Genomic DNA, 27,692 nt, shown 5'->3' with positions numbered 1-27,692 from the left:
ATATCAAAGTACCTTATCTATCTATACAACTATTACCATTGTATCTATGTCCAATATGTACAATTCAGTGGTTCCCTCATAATCTCCTCTTCTTCATTAGCCCATTATTTTGACTGCATTTCCTGGTTTCTCAAGTTTGCGGCTTGTTTGTAGGTGTAGTGATGATGATCTGTTGAAAGATATGCTGGGATCTTAACTGAACATTTCTGGTCTCGTTTTTTTTTTTTTTTAAATTTTGGGAATTTGAAGGGAATGTTGAGCAGAAGGTCCAGTTGTATGGCACCAACATTTACCCCACTTCAATAAAAAGTTAACTTTTATGTGGGAATTTGGTGTAGAATGAACTGCATTTATGAACTCCTGGAAGGGATATTTTTCACTATCTACAAAGTACATATGTGATGCATTGCATATCAAAGTATGTTTTTTTTTTGATGCATAGGTGCTGAGTATATCAGAGGAGGAGGGAGGAATTTGTTCTTAAAAACCAACAAAAAAAGAAAGGTAATGACAGTGAAGCTCTTCGAATGACACACACATGTACTTAGTTGAAGGTTCACTGCTCAGTGTTTTGAGCATTGGCCTGCTAAACCCAGGGTTGTGAGTTCAATCCTTGAGGAGGCCATTTAGGGATCTGGGGCAAAAAATCTGTCTGGGGATTGGTCCTACTTTGAGTAGGGGGTTGGACTAGATGACCTCCTGAGGTCCCTTGCAACCCTGATATTCTATGATTCTAAGTCTATACTACAGGCTGGATCCTGCTCTGGTTGTCTTCATTAATCCAGGATTAAGCCCTGTATACCTCTCAACTGTACCTAATGAGGAATGTCACTTATTTAAACCTAAACTTAGATCCATTCCATTAAAACCCATTATCTTACTGTTTTGTATTGTGCTATTGACTTCATGAAGGATAAATCCTGTAAAATAGGATATGGTACTTTATCACAATTAATTCCAAATCCTTTTCATGTTTCATTTTCTGCTGTTTTGGTGTGCTTCTTATTCTTGTTTTTTCATATGTTTGGGCCTGGAAGATTGAGACTAGAGCTTAGACTAGAAGAACAGGTGAAAATGTAATTTTTAAGAAGTGTAATGACAGCTTTTTTATCCCTTGTAAATTCCAGTGCTCACTTTTATCTTTATTATCTTCAGGTGGTGGTGCCCTTCTGCTTTTGAGCAGATGAGCATTCACATTTGAAAACATGATGTCAGAGCAAAAGTTATCAAAGGCCTGAGATATACAGTGAAATGGTAATGGCGCTGAGCTGCTTTCATCCCAGAAAAAATGGTAAGATGGTAGATTGCTAGTTTATTTTTAACTGATATAGTGTCTTCTCTATTTGCCTGTTGTATGCAATGCTTTTGTCCCATGTTCACTTGCAAAGAACCATGTGTTTAAAAACAGCATCTGAAGCATAGTTTTAAGCACTTTTTTTTGTTCAGCAAAAGATTTTGGAGGTGGCCTTCCTTTTAGCCTATAGACTGTTTAATAAAAGCATTTATGAAATTATAAAAAGGGGGCATAGTTGGGGCTACATTAAGGAAATCCAGGGACCAAGACACACCATGACATGGAGATTTCTGTGGCTCCACCACCCCATCATGGCCTCACTATCAGCTCTTGGTCATGGGTGGCTGTCCTAGTGGCTAGAACCTGGGCCGGATGTCAGGAATCAGAGACATTTGTTGATCCAGGGTCCGGAATCAGAAGTCAGAAGCAGAGTACAAGCCTGAGTCAGAAACTGGGTATCAGAGGTAAAGCAAAAATCCTGAACCAGGCATCAGGAGCAGCACAAAGAAACAGGTTGTGTAGCAGCAGCTATAGGGAGTTCTGCCTAGTGTGACAAAGCTGCTCCTCTACCTTGGTGGGTCCTGTGCTTATTGGCGGATTTGCTCGCCTCACAGATTCACCATGTGGGTCAGGAAACAGCCCAGAGATCTTCCCCTCTGGTAGAAGCCACAGTCCAGGTCAATTCCTCCTGTGTTTGATCAGGAGTTGGGAGGTTTGGGGGGAACCCGGGCCCGCCCTCTACTCCGGGCTCCAGCCCAGGGCCCCGTGGACTGCAGCTGTCTAGAGTGCCTCCTGGTACGGTTGCGCGACCGCTACAACTCCCTGGGCTACTTCCCTATGGCCTCCTCCCAACACCTTCTTTGTCCTCACCACCGGACCTTCCTCCTGATGTCTGATAATGTTTGTACTGCTCAGTCCTCCAGCAGTACGCCTACTCACTCTCAGCTTCTTGCACACCTCTTGCTCCCAGTTCCTCGCTCCCTCACTCACTCACTCACTCACTCACTCCCTCACTTGCACGCATTTCCTCTCCTCTGGCTCCCCCTTGGCCTGACTGGAGTGAGCCCTTTTATAGTATCAGAGGGGCCTTAATTAGAGTGAGGTGCTTAACTGCCTCACCTGACTCTTAGCAGGTTAATTGGAGTCAGGTGTTCTCATTAGCCTGGAGCAGACCCTGCTCTGGTCACTCAGAGAACAGAAAACTGCTTATCCAGTGGCCAGTATATCTGCCTTCTAGTACTCTGCTGTTCCCAGATGGCCTGGGTCTACCACACTAGTTACACAGACAAATTTCCTCTGTCCTCCCCAGGTTTAAGTAGAATGTCTGGATCAATCAGGAGTGTCCTATCAATAAGGCCTTCCATGGGTGGTACATCCTATGGTGTGTGAGAGTCCCTGAGGCTCATGACTTGTTGAGTGTTTCTGCTGCCAGAGTTGTTAGCTGATGGCACGGAGGCAGTTGCCACCCCAGGACTCTGCAAATCCACGTTCTAGATCCACTGTACCTTACACTCACTCCTTATCCTCCACCTGGAATGGCAGCAGGGGGCCTCTCCAATCCAAGGAAATAAGGTACAGCAGCAGGAGTTCCCCCTGCATCACTTAGTCCAGTAGCAGGAGTATATCTGCTCGGATAGATGGGATGAGTCACTGTGCTTTCCTCCTCCTGTAACCCAGAGTTCTTTGTTGGGTGGTGTTGCTGGGGCCCCAAACAACTTCATAGGTGCAGGTAACCAATCACTGAGAAGAATGGGGCAAGGCAGGTCACACTAGGCAGAGCTATTGTTTCAAGCTGCAGACTCAGGTGTTACTCCGTCATTTATGCTCAGTTTATATTTTCAGGTTTTAATTCACAGTCGGGAGGGCTAGAGTCTTACTTTTTTTTTTTTAAATGAAAGCTGAGAGTCTGATGTAAACATGTGACTCCAGGGGCTGGGCCTTTGATGTGAGTGTATAATGCTTTTGCCATCATCCAGGCATGGGCATAGTTCTCCATGTATCCCTCCATGTATTTTCTGGGTGGAGTGGGGTGGGGTAGGCATGTGGCATCAATGATTTCTCCTCCTGTCACACAGAGTTCTCTCTCTACTACAAATTATTCCATTTAACTCCAGAGAAGCTGCAAGATCCTACCCAATCTGTCCCAAAAATCAGTGGGTTAAAATCACACAACAAAAAGGATGTTGACATACAAAATTGCACTTTATTCAGCTAATCGTTTGTTACACTATCAATAATGCCCTTTGGCAGAGACTAAGCCAACCAGTAGCCAGCATTTGATACCATTTCTCAACTTGTCTTTTGGTGCATTCAATCATTTCTATGCTGTTCTTCCATCTAGATTTCACATGCCAGCTCCAGGAAGTTATTTTGCTTAACAGGTGGCAGCCAAACTGAAATCTAGGAAGTGAACTGGATTGGAGTTAGAGAAGTTTTAAAGAGGATGAAGACAGACTTACAACTTTCAGGCAGTTGCTTATTTGTGTGGCAAAGATCTAACATCTAACAGCATTGTTTGGAACCCTGCATTTTATTTTTTTCTTATCTATACATGAGTTGATAAATATTTAATACTGCTGTGGCATTAATTTAATAAAGTTACATTTGCTACAAAGACCATTCTTTTAGGTCTGGTTGCCAATATGTTATTGCAAAGATCTGTTCTTACTGGATGTTTATTTTTCTGTCCAAATATACTGTGGCACAGATGTGAGATTCTCCAGAGAGGAGATTTCTACTGAAGCTATGGAAAGGAATTGCTAATTCTCTTTACTACACCACTCTGACAGAAGTTCAGCTGCTGTCAAGGTGGTTATTACTTGTTCAGTCAGCAGCTAGTGCAATTGCTGATGTCTGTTGCTGAGAGACTAGAAAGAAGCAACAACATATGGTGAAATCAATATGTTTTTGCAACACAGCCAATTGAAAGTGCAATATTGTCTAAAAGCCCATGTTTTTTTTTCAAATAGGCTTTAATTATGCACTTTTGATTAAAACAAAACAAAAAATAAAAGGAGATTTGAAAAGAATGTCCCTGACTTCCTGTAAATAAATTAAGGTTATTTGAATTACCTCTCAGGAAGGTACTCGTGGTTAGATGCGAGTCTAGCAGTTAATTCTGCCTTCTTTGTTTTACAGATCTATAAATGTAGCACTTTAATATCATAGAAACAGGTGATAATGACTGATATTGTTGCAAAGAGAACCTTAGATGGTTTTGATCCAAAGCCCAATGATGTTGCTGGAAGGACTCTTATTGACTATAATGGGCTCTGATTTGAACCCCACATTGTAACATGTAGTGAACACTCAAGAATAAAGCTGGCTGAAAAAGGAAGAGTTTGTTTCAAAAATTGTCCCTTCTTCCAACTGAAAAAAAATCATTTCATTTCTTTCTATCTTTCTTTTTTCCCCTTTGACAAGATCTACTCAAGAGACAAGTGGGATGCGAGAAGGCACAGCACTTAGTCTGAATCTACTTAGGGTTCTTGAAACATCTAATTCATAGGAGTCAATGGACACTGCCATGGTAAGTAACCCATAGTAACTTTTGGTGAAATCCTCTGCTCATTGAAATCAACTGGAATTTTGTCATCAACTTCAGTGGGGGACAAGATTTCACCTTTGGTGCATATCCTTGAAACATTCATATGGGATAGGGCCTGATCCATTTACAAAATCTAAGAAAAGGAAATATTTTCAATACATTTAAAAAAAATTAAACAGATTTTTAAATTTCAAATTTCCTCTGCAGTGTTGAAAACTCAAATGTTCCAACATCATGGTAGGTGAGCAAAATGCAAAAGTAAAGGTGATCTATAGTAAATTAGGATTTTGTAACCTTTCAATATGAAGGATCTAGGGCCCCAATCCTTCAAATTGACTTTGGTAGGGCTTCACACAGATGCAGTAATCACCCTGCATGACACAACTTGCAGGATTGTGCCTAAGACATTGTTGAAACAAAGATTTTTAAGTATTTAATTTTTCCTCTTAGTGTCATTTATCCTGACAGAGGGAGACAGAAAGCTTTTTGAATCACTTGATAACTTTGTCATTGTACTGTTGTGGCAGGCATCAGCAGCTAGCACTGGTCTTCCAATTTTTTTCTTTCTCAGTGTGGGAGCAAGTGTTCAGTCTTGGAGAGACATGCTTTGTTAGTTTTTGCAAGGTTGTACATAGAGACAGGGGTCTTTGGAGAAGGAGCTGTGTGAGTGGTAGGAAAGAGTTGGCTCTCTGCCTTTTGTCTCTGGTTAGAATCAATTCTTAAGGTAGAGTTACTCCCTGAGAATTGGGCATTGGTGTTGGGCAGAGATTCCTGAAAGAAGAGGTTGCCTGCATGCTGCTTGGCTACCTCTGTTCCAGGATGGATGTGTATATATAAGTAAAACAAGTTACACTTAGAATATGCCCAGATACCATGTCACTGATTTTTTTTGTTTTTTTTCCCTCCAAAGAGACTCCAATTTGCAAGGCTCAGGACATCTGCTACTGCTGGGGAAAGGAATAACATTGGTATTGGCCTGGGTCTAAGAAGAAGGGGCAATAGATCTAATAATGAATTCTAAACTTGGAGAAATGGAGAAGTTAAAGCACATGTTAAAGTAATCCACACAATAACAGGCATCCACTATCCCTTATTCTTCTATTATTGATTTTTTTTATACTGCAATCCTATGTGGAAGAGAGGGATTTCTTATATATTTAGCATACCTTTGGTCATACAGCAAGACTGGATAACAAAAGGAAAAATGAAGAAGCACTATAATGAACTGTTTGTTTCTTTTATTCCCTATTAGTCTGCATCCTGTTATACATCTTGCTTAACATCAATGAGTTGCATCATCAGAGAGAATGCAACAGGATTCAAAGAGATAGGAAAGAGCTGCAATATTCAGAGCTGAGAAAGATTTCAGCTTCCTTTTCTATACAGGTCAAGGGAGTTAAAACTCAGGAGGTTCATCCTATTACAAATATATTCAAAAGTAATACAGTTTGGATCCAGATCCAGCTTCAGGTTCTGTGCACTCCGGAGATCCAGGGGAATTTCTAGTTTTGGGTCAAGTCCATCTCTAGCCAGTAGAATTACTGAATTGTCGGTGTTTATTTTGCAGGGTCCAGAAACTCTTTTTCTGCGTTTGGCTCAACCCACTGGGTGCCAAGATTTGCTATAATTTAAAAAACGATACTGGCAGTATTCAACTAGCTGAACACTGAAAAATTATGAACAAGCTGCAACAGATTCAAGGGGTGGACATTTGCTAGGCATCAAAATTCAGACGCTCCATTGATGTGGAATCACCTTGGAAATCTCATGAGATTTCAGAATACCCTTGGTTTCAGATAGGCTGTTCTTGTGGCACTTTGCCTTCCTCAGATTTAGATTCCAAGATGAGCTCTGTGACACCAGGTGGCTATGTTTTGCTACCTCTTGACTCAGGGGAAATTTGTATTGCTCCTTTGACCTGTTGTTGGCATATCAAGTCTGTTTGTTTTTGTCTATTTTTTATTTGATCCAAAACAGTCTCAAAAACCTAAGATATATGAGAGAGAGAGAGAGACAGAGAGAGAGAGGTTCAGCACTATAGATATGTTTATTTAAAGGATTAAATAAATATTTGCTATTTAAATATTCAAGTTAAACACACAGGGCTAACTGGGTTCCACTTCCCCATTTCATAGCCCCCATGTCAGGGTTTGTGAGCCCAGTAAGGAGCAGGACCAACAAATTGTATCATTACATGTTCCCCGTGTGTACAAAGCAAGGGGAAAACTCAATTCACTGATGATAAGGTTGGGCGTTGGGGAGAGCAGAATGGTATTGGTTGACTAGAGTGGCCCCCACTACCCCAGTACCTACTGCCACCTATGACATACCAGGGAGGTTGTCTTGATAATACCACCAAGCCAACTCATTATGATCCCATGGGACACTGGAGCATCAACACATGTATGGTAACTGGAGTGCTGAAGAATACTAGGAGCATATCAAATCTTATCTTGCATAGGTGCACTAGGGTCAGAGCCTACGCTAGCATTCTTGAATGGGCCTGCAAGTACTGGAAGGCCCAATTTTCAAGCTAAAATGGAGATCTGTGGGTTACAAGGCCCTCTGCTACTAGAGGGTTTTGTGTGCATTCTGGTGAATTTTTAGCATTATGTAGCACTTCAGAAACATCAACTTAAATTAACACTAACCTATTTATTTGCCATATACATAGCTTATAAGATCTGTGAGTATTATTCTTGTTCTACATATATATATACTTTCTCAAGATAGAGAGCTGGGCATGCCCTTTAGCCTAGCCTAGACCTTGGGGGGCCTGGGTGCTTGGGAAAGTATATTACTAAACATATTTCTTAACGCTCTTGAAACCAGGAGGGATACTACCCTGCTGCCTGGGGTAAGAATCTGCCTGCACACTGTGCATCAGAGGGCAGGAAGTAGCCCTGAATTATTAAGTAATACCTTATTTCAGCAAAACGCTTGCTTCTTCTGAGCTGTTACTAATCAGCAAATTCATCTAGGCTTTCCACAGCCACTCCGCATTCCCTTCAGTAATTCCATCGCTGTCCTGACACCAGAGTTCACATTTTGACCTTCTTTACGTTTTCTTACTCTTTCACTACTGATTCGATTACATTTACCAAACTAATCTGAAGAAATTTCCATCATGTCAAAACAGGCTAAATAAGGTAGTGGAATATTGTCTCTTTCACTAAATTATTAGTAATGATTCCTGTGTTAATTAATTCAGGGCATAAGAAAAGGCAAAGGGGAGAGGGGAAAGAACTATTTCTTACATTTTTAGGCTATCAGTAGCTTTTAGTGGAAGAAAGCACCTTTCAATATCCCGATGCTCACTCCAAAAGGAGCCACAAGTAACTTTCCCTCTCACGGTGATTTACTGTTTCATTATTTTGGCCCTGAGAAATATGCTTTAAAAAAAAAATTAAAATGAATACGTTCTTTTTCAAAGTTGGCATTTTAAAGTTGGCAAGTGCAACCAAATAACACACAAGTACGGCAAGGGAGGAGAGGACCCCCGACATAAAACTTTTGGGGTCTTGTTTTAAGAGGAGGGAGTAAGGGGAGCTGACTTTATACAACATGGGAGTATCTTGGACTCTGCTCAGAAGGTATATACAGAAATGTTAATATCCCTTTTCAAAATAGATTGCATTCTGTATGCAATGCCTAAAAATTAAAATGCATTAGTAGTTTACTTATATTTGAAATAGGTCAACCATTGTCAATGGGTAACAATTTTTAAAAGTGTCTGAGTGACTTAGGAGCTAAGTCCCAATTTCAGCTTTATCATGCACTTTTATACTGGTAAACTTCATTCACACTAGGGGGCTTTTGCTGCTTTCGCTGTGCCAGCATTGTTAAAGCAGCAAAACTTCTAAGTGCAGAGAAGCTCTTAGGTTCCTTAGTCACTTTGAAAATGGGACTTAAGCTCTGAAATAATTTAGTGACTTTAAAATTTTACCCCAAATCTTTTAACTAAGACAATCGCACAGCATTGAGAGAGATTGACGAAGATGTTTCCAAATCCACAAATTATACAATTTTTCCATGAACTTCCAGTACAAGGCTTATCTCTGCGGCTGCCCTCAGATGTGTATTCTTTCAGGGATGTGACATCCTACTAATGTACCACAGCTAAAATACCTGAACATGCCTTTTGCTTCAAAGTGAATTCCACAGAATGCTGGCATGCTATTTGCTTAGTTTTGTAAGCTAAACTTCTAAACCACTCTAATGTTAAGCTGTGTGTAAGTATATTTTGTCTCAAGAAAAAATAACATCCTCTGTTTTATGTTGTGTTTGAGAAGCAGACATACACATGAGTTCTTCAGGGCTAGAGGGGAGATTGTAGGGAGACAAAGGGGAAAACAGACCAAGTTTCATGTTTTGCTGCTTTAGGCAACAGTCTGTATGATAGAGTTCACCTTAGTCTCTTATAAACAAGTGGATTTCTGCTTCCACATCAAAATCCCCAAAGCTCTTGTTTTTGTACAGAATGTATTCAAGAGTTTTTTCTCTTTGTATATTAGATACGTTATTGTCCAAGCTCACATGAGTTATTTATTTCATTGGCCAAAGAACATCATGGCAGTAATTTTGCATGGTTTTAGTTATTACTTTATTATTTTTATCTATACAGGACTCTTGCATTGCAAGGCAATTTGCTGAATAAGGACCAAGTCCTGTAGTTGTGAACTATAACCTATCTGAATCCTCTGTGGACTGGGCACCGAGGGGGATGTGTAACACACACTGAATAGAGGGTTAAGTGTGTCTGATTGGTGACATCCATAATGCTCAATGTAGAAGGGTGTGACTTCAAAACAAGAGGCCACAAATGGAAGGGGCAATGTATTTCATAGGTCACACACTGAGATAACTAGGCCTATGAGATAATCAAACATGAATCAGCAAGAGTGTCTCTTCTAACCCTTGTACATGGGGAGAGAAGAAACCAACCACATTATTCTGGGAGATTTAGGTGGTAAACACAATGTGAACAACCACTGCCCAGAACACTCTTGGAGACTCATGTAACACTTTCCTGTAAGCCCTTGCTTTTCTAATCTAGTGCTGGACAAGAATCGTCTTGGGGGGAGGATAGACATGAAGGGGCAGGAGAGATGAATCAGACAGTGCATTTTAATGTGTGTGGAGAAGGTGTGTGTTGTGGGGGATTGAGGTTGAGACTGAATGGACATTTGAACCAGGGATGACACCGGTGGCTACCGAACATCAAAATGAGAAAGTGCACCTCTGAGGGATTGGGTGAGCAGCTTGCACCAACTGTAGCACCAAACCACTTGATTTTGGAAACCCCTCCTAGTGCAGAAGCAGGTGGCTATTGTGCTTTGGAAGCTGGCAACACCTGACAGCTACTGGTCAGTTGCCAACAAATTGGGGGTTGGGAAATCAATGGTTGGGGCAGTAGTTGTGCAGGTTTGCAAGGCTAACAATACTGTCATCTACTCACAGGTGGTTGCCATAACCCAAGTCCCTGAAATTATAGTGGATTTCAGAGGGTAGGTTTCAGAACTGTGTGTGGGTGAACCATTGATGGAACATGCATCTCTATATGTTGCCCACCAAAAGGGTTCACTGAATATGTGAACCACAAAGGTTACTATTCACTGGTTCTGCAAGGCTTAGTGGACCACAGGGGTCAGTTCATGAGCACAAATATTGGACACGTGGGAAAAGTTCATGATGCTCAGGAAGCTGAATTATATCACGTAGGGAGCCAGAAGGTGGCTTGGGACTAGGATGACCAGATGTCCTGTCTTTTTTAGGGACAGTCCCGATATTTGGGGCTTTTTCTTATATAGGCACCTATTACCTCCCACCCCTGTCCCAATTTTTCACACTTGCTATCTGATCACCCTACTTGGGACTGTGCTGAGGGATGTGATACTATGGTGCTGCTGGAAAAGCTCAATTGAGCATTGCCACATAGTAGTATTGAGAAACATCTTGATGGGCTTTGATTCTCTCTGTAGTTAATGTACTAATTGAAAGCAGACAACTGCAGGAGGACCCTCAAGGTTAATATCTCTGGCCATGGTTTTGTGCTGTGGAGGCTGTTAACACATTTTAATGCCTTCCCTGATCAATGTTGTTGCATATTAACTGCTCTGTTTCACATTGGTTTATGGGGATCACTTAAGCATTGTTAAAGTAATTAAAAAACTGGTCCCTAAGGTTTTAGGAGGCAATTAACACATTCCTTCCTCACAATTCTTTCTGACATAGCTCACAGCTGTTATCAGGTGTTGTGCACAGTTGCTCCAATGGCATGAGTACTCTCATGGTTGTCAGTGGTAACTGTTAGGTGGAAGTGGGGGAATTGTTAAAGTACCACTCAGTGTAAGATGTTTAGTTTTGTGTCTTTTGTCTGTTGTCTCACTTAATTATTAAAAAAGAGATAAAGACTTTTTCAGTAAAGTTCTCCTCTGTTTTTTTCATTGTGGTGCTTTGGACAGCAACAGTTATTTCACAGCATACTTCATTGCCACGAACCCAGGAATCCTTTTTTGTTTCTTTGTTTTGTTTGGTTGTTTTTTAAATAACAAATTCATGGCTGGGAGCGGAGCTAGGGGTTTTGGGAGGGGTGGAATTGTCAGCATTTCTATGGCACCAGACTTCTACAGAAGTCACACAGTCCTGTACTGTGAATCCTGCTACCCCATCCAAGCCTCTGGGAAGTATCATGTTGATCATACTCCAAAAACAGGGTATACACACAAGTGAGATGAATAGTAACTTTTATTTACATACAAACTGTTCTAGCTTTATATTCGATGTACGGAACAGAACAAATGAACAACAACAAAAAGCCAAATTCCTTCAGAAATGGGCAAAACATTACTTTCTGTGGTGGTGCCTTGCCCTTCCACTCCCCTCACCCTGACGAGGGGGAATGGCACAGACTATTGTGTGGTGGGACAAACATGAACGTGTCCTGCATGAGGTTTGGGGACCAAACACAGGCTGGAATACAGGGACTGGATCCCACTCACTGTTCACACCTCTGAATGCTCTGGGGGGCTCTCCTGAGAGGGGTTGCAGGTGACTGAAGAGGAAGTGGTGCTGGGCATCCAGCATGGGGAGCAGGGATTCACTACTGCAACAGCAGCCTGGGCAGCTGCTGGAGGAGGAGGTGGGAGGTGGTAGTGCCTAATCCCATACAGGAGAAGCAGCCATGGTTGCAGGCAGGCCCGAAAAGTGTTCTGCCACAAGTTAGACTAAGGGGTACAAGAACATATGATCCTGTTCTTTTGTGTGCGCTCTCATTTCCTGTGTTGTCTCTCCATTTGCAGGAATACCTCATCCTGTCCAAGACCCTAATCCTCCATTGCCCTAAGAAAGTCAAACTGCTTCTGACTCTTTCTATCTATGACAACAAGCAGGTCCTTCACAGTCCTTTGGCCTCTTCCTTTACCTCTGCAGTGCCACTCCTGCCCTTCCACCAGAAGGCTTTCCCTGTTGACATCAGAGTGTCCTGCCAAGTCAAAAACAAGAGTAGTATTATAGTTCATTTTTCCTTGGAAGGTAAATTCCTTCATGTGATGCAACTGTGCTGCCAAAGGCCATAGTATGGATACTTTTTAGAACATTTTTAGAACAGCCTCTTTCCTTCATACTACTACTGCAGCGGACGAGGAAGGAGCTGAGGTTAAAAATGGTAATGGTTATATTAAAATGTGATGTTTACAATGCATAGATGGACTGCTTGGGGTGGGATTCAGTTCTTCAAGGGTAATATTACCAGGTCACCTTTGTGTTCTTTAAAGGCTGGTCATCACTTGGAGAACATAGCAATTTTGAAGGTACTGGAATGGAAAAGAGAAGTGGCTTTCCAGTCATGTGGAGGACACCTGGCCACTTACGCCAGAGAGAGGTGTCTGATAATGGTGACTCACCTACATATTGCTGAGTGGAAGGGTTTGATGAGCTAAGAAGGTTGTACCAAGCACATTTGCCCTGTCTTAAATCTGAAGAACCAGCTTGAATTTCTACTACATCAAACATTTGCTGAACTATGCTTAGAGGATTGGGTGACAATTCAAGAGGAAATTGACTTTATTCTAAGAAAGCAGATGTAGTACCCATGGAAGAGAATGCCCACCCACCCTCTTATCGTCCCTGCATTGCCAGAAAGTCTGACCCATGTGTCCAGGGAAACACAGCATCATCCCAAGTGTATTTTCTTCCCTGAACTTTTGGACTAACACCACAAGCCAGTCGCCTCTCTACTGATAAGGGACACGCTGTTGTGTTTCTGCCACAGATGGGGTGGATGCTTCACCCACACCCGCAGCTCTCAGCTTCCGTAGAATTGCTTGTGCGGGGAGAGGCCAGACACCAGGGACTGAGAACACTACAAAATGTATGAAATGGTCACAGGGAGAATGGGTTGCTATGATTTTTCCTCTGAGAACCAAATGATTCCCTTTCCCTTTCCAGACATCCAGCCAAGCCACAAAACACTCCCTGCTTCCACTTGGCTCCCATTCACAAGGGGGAGGAAAGGCTTGTTGGGCAGAAGGGTGGCTTTGGGTCTTTAAGCAAGCATATATGTCATAAAATTGTTCTTCCCCCACCTGGTTACTTTCAGAACCTTCACCCCCTCCCCCATCCCCAATCATTTTTCTCCTAGTTGTCATGGTCCAAGGATTATTTCTGGCCAATATGTGCACGGACACAGATGGATACAGGGTCTACTCATTAATACTCTGTTATAGCGTCTGCTGTATGCTTTACTCTTACAGTGGCTCCTGGGATTTTGGTAAAAGCATTGATTTCCAGCCATGTCTTGCTTAGGGACCATGTCAAGATGGCGCATGGGTGGGGTGTGTTGAGGGACCAACTTCAGGCAGTACTACCAGAGCAAGAGGGGACATTTCTGAGGACTGTGGGGGTGTGTTGTAACTAACCAGCCTTGGATTCCAGTTCCTGCCATGGGTCAGGGTTCTCAGAGGGGGCTTTCTCAATGGCATCTGCTGGGTAGAGGTGCAGAATCATATGCGTCTCTTCGTTTTGGTATCTTGGGACTATCTCTGGGATTTCCTTTGCCTACTCTTTACTCCTGCCATACAATGAGGCCAGTGGGGTTGAGGAGGGGTTCATAATTGAATTCATGCTTGCAGCCCTTGAGAGCTTCTGGGCCAGCTTATTGAAGCAAGAGCATGTGCTAGGTCCCCTCCCAGAGTAACTGTTAGAGTCCTTCACCCTCTGGTACAAAAGCCTGAGGTGCTTCATGTGCTCCCGGCACTGGGCTAGAGCCCAGTGAATGCCAGCCTCCTACAGCCTCTGGGAAATCTCCCCCTACAGGTGCAGGCAAAGTCATGGAAGATGGTGTACTCTGCCCACACGTTGATCATCATCTGGGTGTGCTCCATAGACCAGCAGCTCTTGAAACATGTTCCATGACTGTCGATGCTGACAATCAACAATCTGAACTGAGAGAGCTCAGTTCAGAGAGAACTGAGCTCTAAACTGAAAGAGAGAGAACTGAAAGAGCTCAGTGCAGTGTGTGTGTGTGGGTGGGTGGGTGTGAAGGAGGGACCTTTATATCTTGGGTTAAGGGTTGGGCAGCAAAAGGATCTGTGCATTGAAGGAATGGCCCTGTAGGACAATTGATAACCGTGACCTCATATACACCCTTTGCCCCATCCACACTCTACTATAGAATGGTTATGGGGTCATGCATGTATGTACCCAGTGACGGTGTATGTACACAAACCCGTCACATGTGCTAGCTTTCACACACTAGATTGTCCTTCAGGAATGTGCTCCATAGCTTCAGATGTGGACAGTAGTGGGGTAAATAATTTGTCATTTAGTCTCTAAGTCTCTCAACAGGGGTTCTGTCTTTCAGATATTTTCTTATTCTGTTTGCAGTCCATGTTCTTTGGTCAAATAATGGCCTGGCATTGTCTAGAGTCTCTTCAATGAGCACTTTTCCTCATCCTAAAGGAATTTATATTTCTTTAAAATGAACAGCAGCCACCACACATGGCAGAGGGATAGATGTCTGTCAAAAATGTTTGTTGGCAGCCTTCTGTAGTGAAACAACTCTTGGGCTGACAGTGGATTTTCTGGATTCTTGGATCCAGATGAGAATTTATGCATTCTCTCACAACGTCCTTCACAAAATACAAGACAAAATCCTAAATAAAGCAGAATGTTGCATTTTAAATGTTCCAGCAAGGCAAAAATCTGGCCATCATTACAAGATACCGCACCGTTTTAATTTTTGCGCAGAAAGTGCTGTAGTGCAAATGAATAGTATTTTGAAAGGAAAATATTGACACACACACACTCTCTACGTAGTGTATGAAGATGTATTACAGGTTCTTCTTTGGATTCACTTTTCGTTGTTGTTCTTGAAATTGAACAAATAATATTGTTTTGTTTTTATTTTATTTTGTGCTTTGACCACCAAGGGTTTTGAAGTAAGTGGCTTTGAAGGTAATGTGATTAAAGTGAAACCTGTCTCAGGAAACCAGTAGAAACTGCTAGGTTAAAATAGGTGATCTTTTAATGTGTGAAAAAGATTTGCAGTTGGAATTTTAAGAGAGATTTGGGGCTGGTTTCTGACTAAAGGGGTTTCTTAACAAGATTATCTTGTATAGATTTCACTGTATATGTGGCCTTGGAATTCTAGTCTCTATCATTTCTCTTCTTTTTCCTTTAACTTTTCATGATACAAGTTTTGAAAGAATAATTCTTCATTAAATGAAATGTGTATGGATTTAATACTTTGCTATGTAACTTGGTGTCAGTCTGTACTTTTCCAGCCTTTTTGTTTCCTTCCCTTTGCTCATCCTTTAAATGAAGGATTTCAGCTTCAGAACATTCTTAGTTTCTCAAGCCCTATTTTTAGGCTTCTCTAAAATGTCTCTCCACTTTCATTGCCTCAATTTCTTTCCATTGTATCTCTCTGATTTTTGTTGTCTTGCTTTATACAGAAGAGTGGGGCTCATTTAGAACTATTTTTAACAACCTTTTCACCAGCTCTGTCGTCATGCCTGGAAATAAAGTACCGTTTATATAATCAAGTCATGCTGTAGCCATGACTTTTCTATAATTGAATGGTAAGATGAAAATTCTACTTGTGATTCATAGGTAAAAATACCATATTTATGCTAGTACATGCAATCAGGTGGTCACACAGAAAGGTTAAGTAATAGGATCAATAATGACTAGGTTCTCCCAAAGACGTTTGACTTTATTAAAGGTAGATTTAAAGCAGAGATGATACTAAAATTAGGTAGATGCAAAAGTGGTTTTCATAAAGTTTAGTTCAAAAGCATCCTGACAATCTATTTCCCGAACTGCACACCCACGTTTGTGTGCCAGTAATCTTAGCTGTGTGACTACTCTTTGTATGTGCAAATCAAATATCTCCCTATCTGATTCACAAGTGCTGATCTTAGTTTTAGGGTGTGCAAAACCATGGATACTTAAAATTATGCATGCCAGCTCAGAAGCAGGATTGAGGCCACTTTGGATATTTGACCATAAGTGTAAGATTTTGTGATTTGTCACTTCTGGCCTGTGCTGACAACCAGGAAAATGTACTGTGCGTTCACAACAGTCTTGCTGCTAATACAATTAGAAGTATATGAACTCAGAAATTAAGTCCAAATATGTGCTGCAATCCCTGTGCTTGCAATCTCCCTGTTTAAAAGATGGCCAAATGTTCATCTTTAGTCAGATGCAATATTGCAAGAATGGCAAGAGTTCACAGAAGCCAGAAAGCAGCCAAAATGAATACAGACCCTTCAATCTTCTTTGTAATTATTGTAAGTATTGGAAACCACAGAAATAATGGAATTCTAATTGATATTTTCTAGATATATTTTATAGTTAACAACATTATAATAACAAAGAAACAGTGCAGACTGAAAGTCTAATTTTCAAAGGGTTTATCTAAATACAATTAATTGTGGTGGGGTAGGGATTAGCATGTTCTACTCTAGTGCACTGAGCATCAGACTAGAATCCAGGATTCCTGGTTCTGCTACTGACTTACTTGGTGCAAATCACATCCTCTGTGTTTTTTCCCTATCTATAAAATGGCAAATAGTTGCAGAGCGAGGCCTCTGGCTTAGAAGCCCAGATCTGAACACTTATTTTTTATGCAAAAATGTTGGTCTAAATTTGGATCTGAAGCTTGCAGTTTGGTCCCAGCACTATTTACTTACCTCCATTGCTTCACAGGAATGCTATGAAGGAATAATTAATGTTTGTGCAGTGCTCTGATTCTGTTAAGTACAGAATAACAACTAATTCTTAATAAATTCTGCATTTGGATGCTCCAATTGGGCATGAAAGTACCTATTTTATGCACCCTGGGATTAATGTGGGATTACTTTTTGTGCATGTGTTTGAAAATTGGGCCCTCAGTAATCAGTTCATTTCAACTTGTCTTCTCCCAGCCTCTTAAACAATAGGTCCAATCCTGCTCCCAGAGAAGTCAGTGACATTTTTGTCATTACCATCAGTGGGGACTGGATTGAACCCTAGGACACTTAAATTTTGTTCTTTGTCTTTCACAGACTTCTACAAACACACGGGCCATGGGGCTGATGGATTTATGTGCAATTTTACTCCTGATTCAATGACTCATGGGCTTTGAAAAATTACTGATTAACATTTATGACAAGCTCCTTCTCTGACTAAAGGATTTTACATTAAGAAGTCATTAATACTAATTTCCTTTTTCCATAATTAAAAGTTTATAATACTGCATTGCCTAACAAGTAAAAAAGCCATGTGTTATATTAATATTGCATGATAATGATTCATTGCATGATAATGAGTCAAAATGTGAACATGGGAAGTGAGCCTGCTTTGAAAAACGATTGAATTTAATTCCAGACTTTGGTTGTACCTTTATCTTCTTCCATGTTCCACTTTTTCCTCATGCCCTTTGCCATAATTTAAACTTTTTTTGTCAATTCCATTAAAAAGCACTAAAATTATGTTTTATTTAAATGGTCTATATTCAAAAAAATATATCGGTTCTGGAGCAGTCAGTCAGTTCTGATTAGGTTTAGTGGGGGAAAAGGAGAGATGTTGTTGTACTTTAATCATTGCATAGGTCTTTGAAAGACGACACTTGCAGACCTGGTTCCAGGTAAGGAAGGAATGGATAGACATAATATTAATAGATCGTCTCTATCTCTGTGAACTGCTTTCTTTGTCTTTTGGCTCCTATTTAAAACTCAGAACTAATACTAAAGCAAATAAGAAGACTATTTCCATTCCTTGGTATTTGCATTCAAGGCTTTGGATGATTTTTTTTTTTTTATGTTGTGGTAGCACCTAGAGGTCCCAATGTGCGTTCTGTTGTACCAGTACTTTAGAAATGAGTAAAACAAAGCCTGGCCATTGCCCCAGGAAGGTCAGCATCTAGGATTATGACAGTATGTAACAGTAAAGAAAGACAGGTATCTTTACATCAGTAAGTAATCTGTGATCAAAGGAGCCACAGATGAAAGTGAGCTATGAAGTTCAATTCAGCATTGACTCCAGTAACAAAACATTCTGAACAGAAAATGCAATGTTATCCTCAGTGAGCAGGAAATCAGAACTTTGCCATTGGCTTTTACAAATGGATCATATATCTATTGAGTGGTAACATAAATCAAAGAAATGCTTCATGCAGATCTAAAATCTGTCCAGTCAGTGCCAAATCCTGCTCACTTTGGTCATGCAAGTAGTTTCATTGAAATTAATGGAATTTTTTTGATGTAAGTAAAATGAGCAGGAGTTGGTCCCTGGATTGGAGTTTCTCTGTGCATCATAACTTGTATATAATTATTCACATAATGGTAGTTTACAGATATATTAATTCCAGAGCATTGATATGACAGCCCATTAATTAAATCTATATTTACCAACCTTCAGAAAAATTACTAATTTCATTAGGTAATATTGTATTGCTTACAAGTCAGAGGGCATGATAGGAGCCCAATTTGAAAATGGATGCCAAAGTAAGGAGGGACTAAGACCACATTTGGCTGCTTCTATTGGTAGTTAAGGGCAAGATTGATTTACACTAGTTGAGGATCCATCCCCTGGTCCATAAACTTTTGGTTAGTATCATACAGTAAGTGCTGATCTGAGAGCTGAAATGCAGAAGTGGCCAATCAAGATGGAGAGGCTGAGCCCACCATGTGCCTGGATAAGAAATATGAAAATATTAATATAATTTAGCATGAAAAGGAAATTGAAACATGAGTGTTCTTTCAAATTGTTTCTGATATCTCTCATTCTGTTCCAGTGATGACTGTTTTTCTTACACATGTTCCAGCTAGGTATCTTATAAGTGAGCAGCATCTCTCTCTCTCTCTCTCTCTCTCTCTCTCTCTCCTCCCTTAAACAAATAAACAAACAAACAAACCAATCAACCAAAACACCTGAAAGAAATTAAATCTAGTTTTGAACTCTTGATCATTTCACTTTTTTTTACTTGCATTGTGTTGTATTTTGCTCTGTTTCCCATGCACACACTAAATCCCCTTTACAGCACTCTGGAGTGTAGAAGAACCTCAAAGGCCTGGTCTACACTAGGCGTTTAAACCGGTTTTAGGAGCGTAAAACCAATTTAACGCCACACCCGTCCACACTAAGAGGCCCTTTATATCGGTATAAAGGGCTCTTTAAACCGGTTTCTGTACTCCTCCCTAACGAGAGGAGTAGCGCTAATATCGGTATTACCATATCGGAGTAGGGTTAGTGTGGCCGCAGATCGATGGTATTGGCCTCCGGGCGGTATCCCACAGTGCACCACTGACTGCTCTGGACAGCAATCTGAACTCGGATGCAGTGGCCAGGTAGACAGGAAAAGCCCCGCGAACTTTTGAATATTTCCTGTTTGCCCAGCGTGGAGCTCCGATCAGCACGGGTGGTGATGCAGTTAAAAATCAAAAGAAAGAAAGAGCTCCAGCATGGACGATGCGGACGTGATCGCTGTAAGGGCAGGCAAATCTGTTCTATCAGCGCTCTGTTACAGAAGACGAAATTCAAAATCATTTTTAAAAAATCTCCAGACAGATGCCATAGCAGGGACTCAGCGCACTGCTGTGTGACAAGCGTAACGGAAAGCCAAAGAATCAAATGGACGCTCATGGACTGGAGGACTCAAGCTATCCCACAGTTCCTGCAGTCTCTGAAAAGCATTTGCATTCTTGGCTGAGCTCCAAATGCTTCTAGGGTCAAAAACAGTGTCCGCGGTGGGTCAGGGCATAGCTAGGCAATTTACGCACCCCCCCACCCACCCCCAGAAGTGAAAGGGAAAACAATCCTCTCTTGACTCTTTTACATGTCACCCTATCTTTACTGAATGCTGCAGATAGACGCGATGGTGCAGCACTCAACACCAACATCCTTGCTCCCCATGGGTGGCTGATGGTACAATATGACTGGTATCCGTCCTCATCATCAGCCTATTGGCACATGGGGCAGTGCAAAAGGACTGGTAACCATGCTTACTAGCACCGGTAAGGTCAATCAAGGGCGCCTGGTCCTAATTTTTCGTGGTAGATGGTACAGTATGGCTGATAACCATCGTCATCATAGCAACAGGGGGCTGAGCTCCATCAGCCCCCACCCTTCATGTGTAAAGAAAAGATTCAATTGCCCCTGGACTAGCAGAGGGATGCTGGGCTCCTCTCCTCCACACTCCTTACTGTCCTGTCTGGACTATCATAGCAGCTGGAGGCTGCCTTCCACTCATATCTCACTAACAAGTCACTGTGTCTTATTCCTGCATTCTTTATTACTTCATCACACAAGTGGGGGGACAATGCTACGGTAGCCCAGGAAGGCTGGGGGAAGAACGGAATCAACAGGTGGGGTTGTTGCAGGAGCACCCCCTGTGAATAGCATACAGCTCATAATTTCTGCAGGATCTGACACAGAGCAGCTGTGCTCTCTGGTTCTCTGATACAGTGGTTCTCTAGTACACTTGCCCATATTCTAGGCAGGACTGATTCTATTTTTAGATACCAAAAAGGAGGGATTGACTCAGGGAGTCATTCCCAATTTTGGCTTTTGCGCCCCTGGCTGATCTCAGCCAGGGGCACTTATGACAGCAGCAAATGGTGCAGTGCAAAAGGACTGGTAGCCACGATCATCTTATTACCAATTTATGGTATGGTAGATGGTACAATATGGCTGGTAACCATCTCTGCTATCATGCAAAAGCAAAAGCATGCTGCTGTGTAGCGCTGCTGAATCGCCTCTGTGAGCGGCATCTAGTACACATACGGTGACAGTCACAAAAGGCTAAACAGGCTCCATGATTGCCATGCTATGGCATCTGCCAGGGCAATCCAGGGAAAAAAGGCTTGTCTGCCGTTGCTTTCCCAGCGGAAGGAGTGTCTGACGACATTTACCCAGAACCACCCGCGACAATGATTTTTGCCACATCAGGCACTGGGATCTCAACCCGGAAATTCCAAGGGGCGGGGGAGGCTGCGGGAACTATGGGATAGCTACGGAATAGCTACCCACAGTGCAACGCTCCAGAAATCGACACTAGCCTCGAACCGTGGACGCACACCACCGATTTAATGTGTTTAGTGTGGCCGCGCGCACTCGATTTAATAAAACCTGTTTTACAAAACCGGTTTATGCAAATTCGGAATAATCCCGTAGTGTAGACTACCCAAAATGTGCATAAGTTACATTTGCACACACTTTAAGGGGACCCTTTTACACTGCCATCATAGTGTAAAGTGGTCTTAGTGCAAATGAGAACCAGGCTCATATTTAAAAATCAGCTGAGTCCAGAGAGTGGGAGAAAAACCCGGAGTAGCTGCTGATGAAAATTTAGGTACAATCTCCATGATAATTATAGGTTGTTGGAGGGTTTTATTTTTAATTGATTAAAATGTCTGTAAAACCTCTATCCCTGGTAATTCACAGTTATACCTGAATTAGAACTGGTCTCTCAAATCAGGCAAAAATAATGATAATTACAGGTGCTATATGGCATACACCTTCCAGTTATCCTGGGGTAGTTTGTTCCTGCTATTTAATGGAAAAGAAATAAAGAAATCTAAATAGACTAGAGCAGTGTTTGCAAATTTCTTACATACTCACAGCTTCGCTATTCTGTGTATTTGCATTGAAACTGTATGATAACTTTTAACACCTTGGAATTGCTATTACCTGCCTAATCAGCAGCCCACTTTTTCTGCAGTTTAATAAAGTTCTTAATAGGCAGATAGTGTAGGTTAGTGATGTGGAGTGATACTTTGAAATGTTATAGATTAATTATTAGTGCTCTGTGGGTTAGGATAAAATGTAGTTATTGCTAATCTTTGTGTAAGAAGACAAGTGAAGAATTTAATGAAAATATGGTAAATATTGGAACTGATGTAATATTATTTATTTACTTTGGAAATTATTTCAAAATCTGACATAAAAATAAACCTGTTCAATTCTGTGCATTTTGTTCTTCAGTAAGCAATGTTCAGGACTGCACAAGCATAACCAACTCAAAATTAGGAGGATAATAATACTTTATTATGTCTCCTGCTGTGGCAGAATTTATGACTGATAATAATGGGAGGAAAAGTAACAATTACTGCTCTATAATATAGGGAGATGATTTTTCATTCACCAAATGAAGGGAAAACTTGTAGCAATCAGCCCAATAAATGTCTATTTCAGTGTTTTAAATTGTATTTTTTCCACTTAAAAATAGAAGAATACTTCAAACTGAAAAACCTGCTTCACATGTTTGTATCATAAGCTTATGAATCTCTTAAAACTCTGTCTGTGTATTAAGAAAACTTAATTGGTTCAGAATGAAAAGTTAATCACTAACCGTGTAATTTAATCTTGGAGTATTCTCAATATCATAAACAACATCAACATCTACTGATTAGAAAGTTGTAATTCAAGCCATCTTTCCCCTCATCCATCATTGCATATGTAACAAAATGATACTACGAGCATCCAAATCAAAGTAGACGTTGGTCTATCTGCCTCCTGACTAAATGAAGAACAATACTGAGATATACCAAAATTTGTCAGAAAAATGTTTTCTTGAGGTTAGTTGTGTCACCAATTAGTATCCATTGGTTGTCCAGATCTATGATCAGCAGCCCCTTAGTGGTTGGATGGATTCTTCCTTATGATCTGTAGAATGCAATATTTTGACAGCCAAGCAGTGAAGTTTTGAGAGAGAAAGTGGCCTCTGTGCAGAATGAAAAATATATAGAGCCATTGAACATATAAAGGGTGCTCATCTTATTTTTTTATACTTGTCTTTTGAGGAAGAACCTGAGATAGGGATATGTACTATAGTGTCATATTTCTTATTTTTTATATTACCATCATGCCCAGGAGCCTAGTCATGGACCTGGATCCCATGGTGGTGTTGCTGTACAAACACAGAGCAACAGGACAGCCCCTTCTCCATGGAGTTTACAATCTAACTATAAAGCAAGAGACAACAGATGTCTGCAGACTGGGGAGTACTGGCATGATGGGCAATAGCCTCAGCACACCAGCAGCTTAGCCTTTGTCAAGATTTTTGTAGGCCTCAAAGAAAAGGAGAGTTTTAAGGAGACAGCTTTGCTGATATTAATAGGCGCTCCTCACAAGCATGAGGGGCAGCATTGGAGAAAGTATGACGATGTTGTATAATAATTATTTGTTTTTCAGGAGCACATAGATGTCCCACTGGCCCCCTGTGGTGCTAGGTGTGTACATACACATAATCAGAAAAAGTCATTTCCTCAAAATGCTTGCAATCTAAATACCTTACAGACAAAGGCTAGGAGAAAGGAAGTATTATTATCTCAAACAGGGGACCAAGTCACTGATAGATTAAATAACTTGACCAAAATTACATAGAAAGTCTGTAGTGGATCCAGAATTGAACCAATATATACCGAATCTTCAAAGTTGTTCTTCCTCCCACATTATATCTTTTTAAACATATTCTCTATCTTTAAAGCACCAGCTAACATTGTTTAATTGTAAAAGTTAGCTGCACAGCTGTTCAGCTAATGAGAACATATGGAATAGTTTATACTCAAATGTACACCACAATGTTGTAATTCAGTTATGGGTTTCGCACTGTAACATCATTAGAGAATATAAACACAAAGAGACTTGCTTTAAGCAGCAACTAGAAAACTCTCTAATTAGGAAGTTCCTACATTTTAAGCTTCCTGCTGCAACACATCCTGGCCCTCTCTGGTAACAATGGAGGACCAGGAACTCTGACCACTCCACATCTCTTTCTCTGTATAATAAAAGATTAGACCACGTTATAAATCAATGAACATACACACTGCAATTCAAAATAACGTTCAAACTATCTACAGTACTGTATCTCCTTATTAATTACATTGAAATAGTACTGAGCAGTATTCTAAATATCAAGTCTTTGATGGGGTGTGACCAGTCTTCCAGACTGTGTTCTCGCTTCTGTTGAGATTGTGTGTGCAGTTTCCTGTGGAGGTGGCCTCACTTTCTCTGAGTTCCCGCAGGTTCCAGAACTTCATGGTTATGTTGGGAAATATTGAAGAAGAACCTGATTCCTCCAGAGAAGTCCTCTTGGAGCCTGCACTCCAAGTATGTAAGACACATTCTGAACAATTGTACATGTCTGGGGACTTTTGAGCCAAAGTTTGTTCCCTGGCCTCAGTTCAGGAAGTGCTTTTGTTATGTGCTGAACATTGAAGTTTTGTTGCTGCCTAATTTTTATTTCAGCATCCCATTTTCAAAATTTCTTCAGGTCAGGCCACTTAGGTTTAACTTATATTCACCCTCCCATCAGAGTTAGTCCACGTACAATCAGGGTTAATTGATATGCCAGGAGTGCTTTACATGGGGCCACTGACTTTTGCAAAAGTCTTTTTAGATTCTGCACTGCTCTCACCACCTCCTCATTGCTCTGGGGGTAATATGGACTACTAGTATGATCAAAGTCCTGTGGATGTAAATTGAGAGCCATTATCAGCTATGAGGACTTCAGGAACTCCTTGTCTTGCAAACATTGACTTTGATTTCTGGATGACTTGTGCCGATTAAGTCTGTTTAAGTACCGGTATAGCCACAAAAAAGAATCCTTGACTACCCATCACCAGGGTCTGTCAGTTAGTTTTGTAGAGAGTAATGGTTCTAGTGATTGTTCGTGGGATTATTCACCCTCCCCCCTACACATCCTTGTTACTTATCTCACAGCCTTCTACCAAGGTCTGAATTTGCCTATTCGGACTGGGCCACCATGCGGATTGTTGTACTCATGCCCTCCACTTGTTTATGCTTGGTGTCCCTTATGGGTTTGGAAGAGCATCTCTTTCTGAAGTACCATAGAAATAAGAACATGCCATTCTTTCAGAAGCAAGTCATCTGCCATGTGAAGGTCTTTTTGGTCCTGCCAATATGGTATTAGGTCTGTTGAAAGTTGACTCCTTCAACCCCACCTTTTTTGGCAGAGTTGACACAGTTTCTGGCAAGTCTCATCTTTTAATAGTTCATCTCTAATTTGTTGAAGTTGGTTGGCAGATATTGGAATTTCTGCCAGAATTGCTGTCCATATAGTGTGCTTTGTGTATGGTCCATCTAGCCCAGTATCCTGTCTTCTGACAGTGGCCAATTCCAGGTGACCCAGAGGGAATGAACAGAACAGGCAATCATCAGGTGCTCCAACCCCTGTTGCCAATTCCTAGCTTCTGTGAAACAGAGGCTATCCTCCATGAATTTATCTAGTTCTTTTTTTCTTTACACAATTACAGAGGTTTAAAATGCAAACATTTGTTATTGCTTTATAACATGGGGTACAGATAAGTTATACTAATACATGCAAGCTGATCATAAGGTCTAAACACCTCACACTTTCTTATAACTCTATTTAACAATACTAACACATAAGTGAACAAGACAGGTTTCCTGCAATGCATTTGTCATTGTTCAGTAAGGCCTGGGGCCTTGGCATGAGTTGCCACCTGGTCAGGAGCAGCATCAGGGTTTCTGTCACCCTAGGCAGAATTCGGGGGCGGCATTTTGTGCGCTCCCCACGGGGCGCGCAGGAGCTTCCAGTTCCGCTCCCATCGTGCCGCCGAAGAAGGACCCTCCGCCGAAATGCCGCAGGCGACAGCGGCAGTCATTGAGCTGCTCAATTGCCTGCCGCTGTTTTCTGCGGCACGTCGGCAGAAGGTCCTTCTTTGGCGGCGCGACGGGAGCAGAACCGGAAGCTCCCGTGTGCCCTGTGGGGAGCGTACAAAATGCCGCCCCCCAAATCCTGGCGCCCTAGGCAACCACCTAGGGTCACCTAATGGAAGTGCCGGCCCTGCACCTGGTCTGCTAGCGTGATGTCAGTAGTTCTTTTATTAAACATATTTTGTTTTGTGCTCCCCCAGATGTACATACTGTGACCATAAAGAGATTTCTTCCAGGTTTTCTTAGAAGAACTCTGCAACAGATGGGACTTTGGGAGGGAAAACATACTTTATTATATAGGAAATCAGGTTTTTAGCTACTTTATTAAAAAAAAAGACCCAGGTTTGCATTTTATGATTTTGTTGTCTTAGAACCAGATGCTTCCATCACTTCCTCTCACTTTCAGTTATATCTTTAGTCTTTCTTAAATACACATGCTTTTTGTTTTATTGTAAGTCATCGGAAGTTCTGTGTGATTTAAGGTAAAACTAGTAAATTGGGGTACACTGCATCTTTGGGTGCAGAGAATCTGGAATTTCTGTGAGTAGCCAGTGTCAGGGGCTGCATATCACAGGGGAATAATTCAAAGGGTCTCAGGAATTAGGGTGCACCTATTGTTAACTTGCAAGGTGAAGTTAGGTTTAGCTGAGAGCACAGTGGCTGAAAGGCTGGTGAGAACTGTCACACCTGCTCAAGCATCTTCTTACAGCAGAAACATATTTGGGTTTGGATGTAGCAAGTAATGCCTTCAGTTTGTCTAAATCTGGCTGAATTCCCTGTTTGATAATTGTGTGTCCAACAAATTTTATCTCCTCCTTCCCAAATTCACATTTCTAATTGAGTGAGGATTTCTTGTGGGAAGCATGTCAAAACTGTAAAAAATGTAAATGCTTATTGTGTTCATTTTTGTCTGTGACATAACCCAACACCACATCTGCATGGCAAATGATGCCTGGCAAACCTGACATGATTTGAGGCCTGGCCAGTTAGATTGATACAAGGCAGTTTACAGCGAGCTAAGTAAGTGTAACTACCCTGCTATGCTGACTTAATGACTCCATCTCCACAAGAGGTGTAGAGTCAACATCAATGTAGTTGCTTACATCGACCATTACTGTCTTCCAGAAGCTGTCCCATAATGCCCCACGCTGACAGTACAATTGGTACAAGTGCTCCTGGTGAGTATGTGCACTGCCAACACAAGGAGAAAAGTGTAGACATGCATAAGCAATGTAATCACTGCAGTGGCTGTATGCTGACCTACGTTAGTGTAGTGTATTTTGTAGTGTAGACATGCCCAGTTGAAACGATACCTTCCACATTGGGTGACGAATGTAGTTAATAGTTCAGATTCTTTATCAAGGGGGATTTACCAGAAGCCTCATCTAAATTTGAGAAGACTTTGACTTCTGGTAACTGAGGTAATGTCTTATCAACTGTGGGAAGCATGTGCCTTTCTCTGCAGTGCTTTTATTAAGTTGTGTAAGGTTAACAAAAATCCAGATATTTGCCATTGGGCTTTGTTACTACCACCATCTCCCCATACCAGTCCATGGCTTCTTCCATCTGGGAAATAACCCCCATATCCTCTATTATCTTTAATCTGTCTGTCTTTAACTTTCCCTAGAAAGGATATAGGGATATGGTGAAGGGCTGTGAGAGCAAAGG

At 41.3% G+C, this 27,692-nt stretch overlaps 1 long non-coding RNA gene across 1 annotated transcript; it reads left to right on the top strand.

Moving 5' to 3' along the window:
* Positions 1 to 1,176: 1,176 nt before the first annotated feature.
* LOC123363001 lies at positions 1,177 to 5,834 on the top strand. The gene is made up of 3 exons (XR_006576672.1): positions 1,177 to 1,291; positions 4,718 to 4,823; positions 5,752 to 5,834. It is a non-coding gene; the product is annotated as an uncharacterized LOC123363001 (long non-coding RNA).
* The last annotated feature ends 21,858 nt before the right edge of the window (positions 5,835 to 27,692 follow it).

The sequence above is a fragment of the Mauremys mutica genome, chromosome 2 (assembly GCF_020497125.1).
Source record: "Mauremys mutica isolate MM-2020 ecotype Southern chromosome 2, ASM2049712v1, whole genome shotgun sequence".
Taxonomy (NCBI): Eukaryota; Metazoa; Chordata; order Testudines; family Geoemydidae; genus Mauremys; species Mauremys mutica.
The sequence above is the reverse complement of the archived record's forward strand: the minus strand, read 5'-3'. Positions and strand labels throughout refer to the sequence as shown.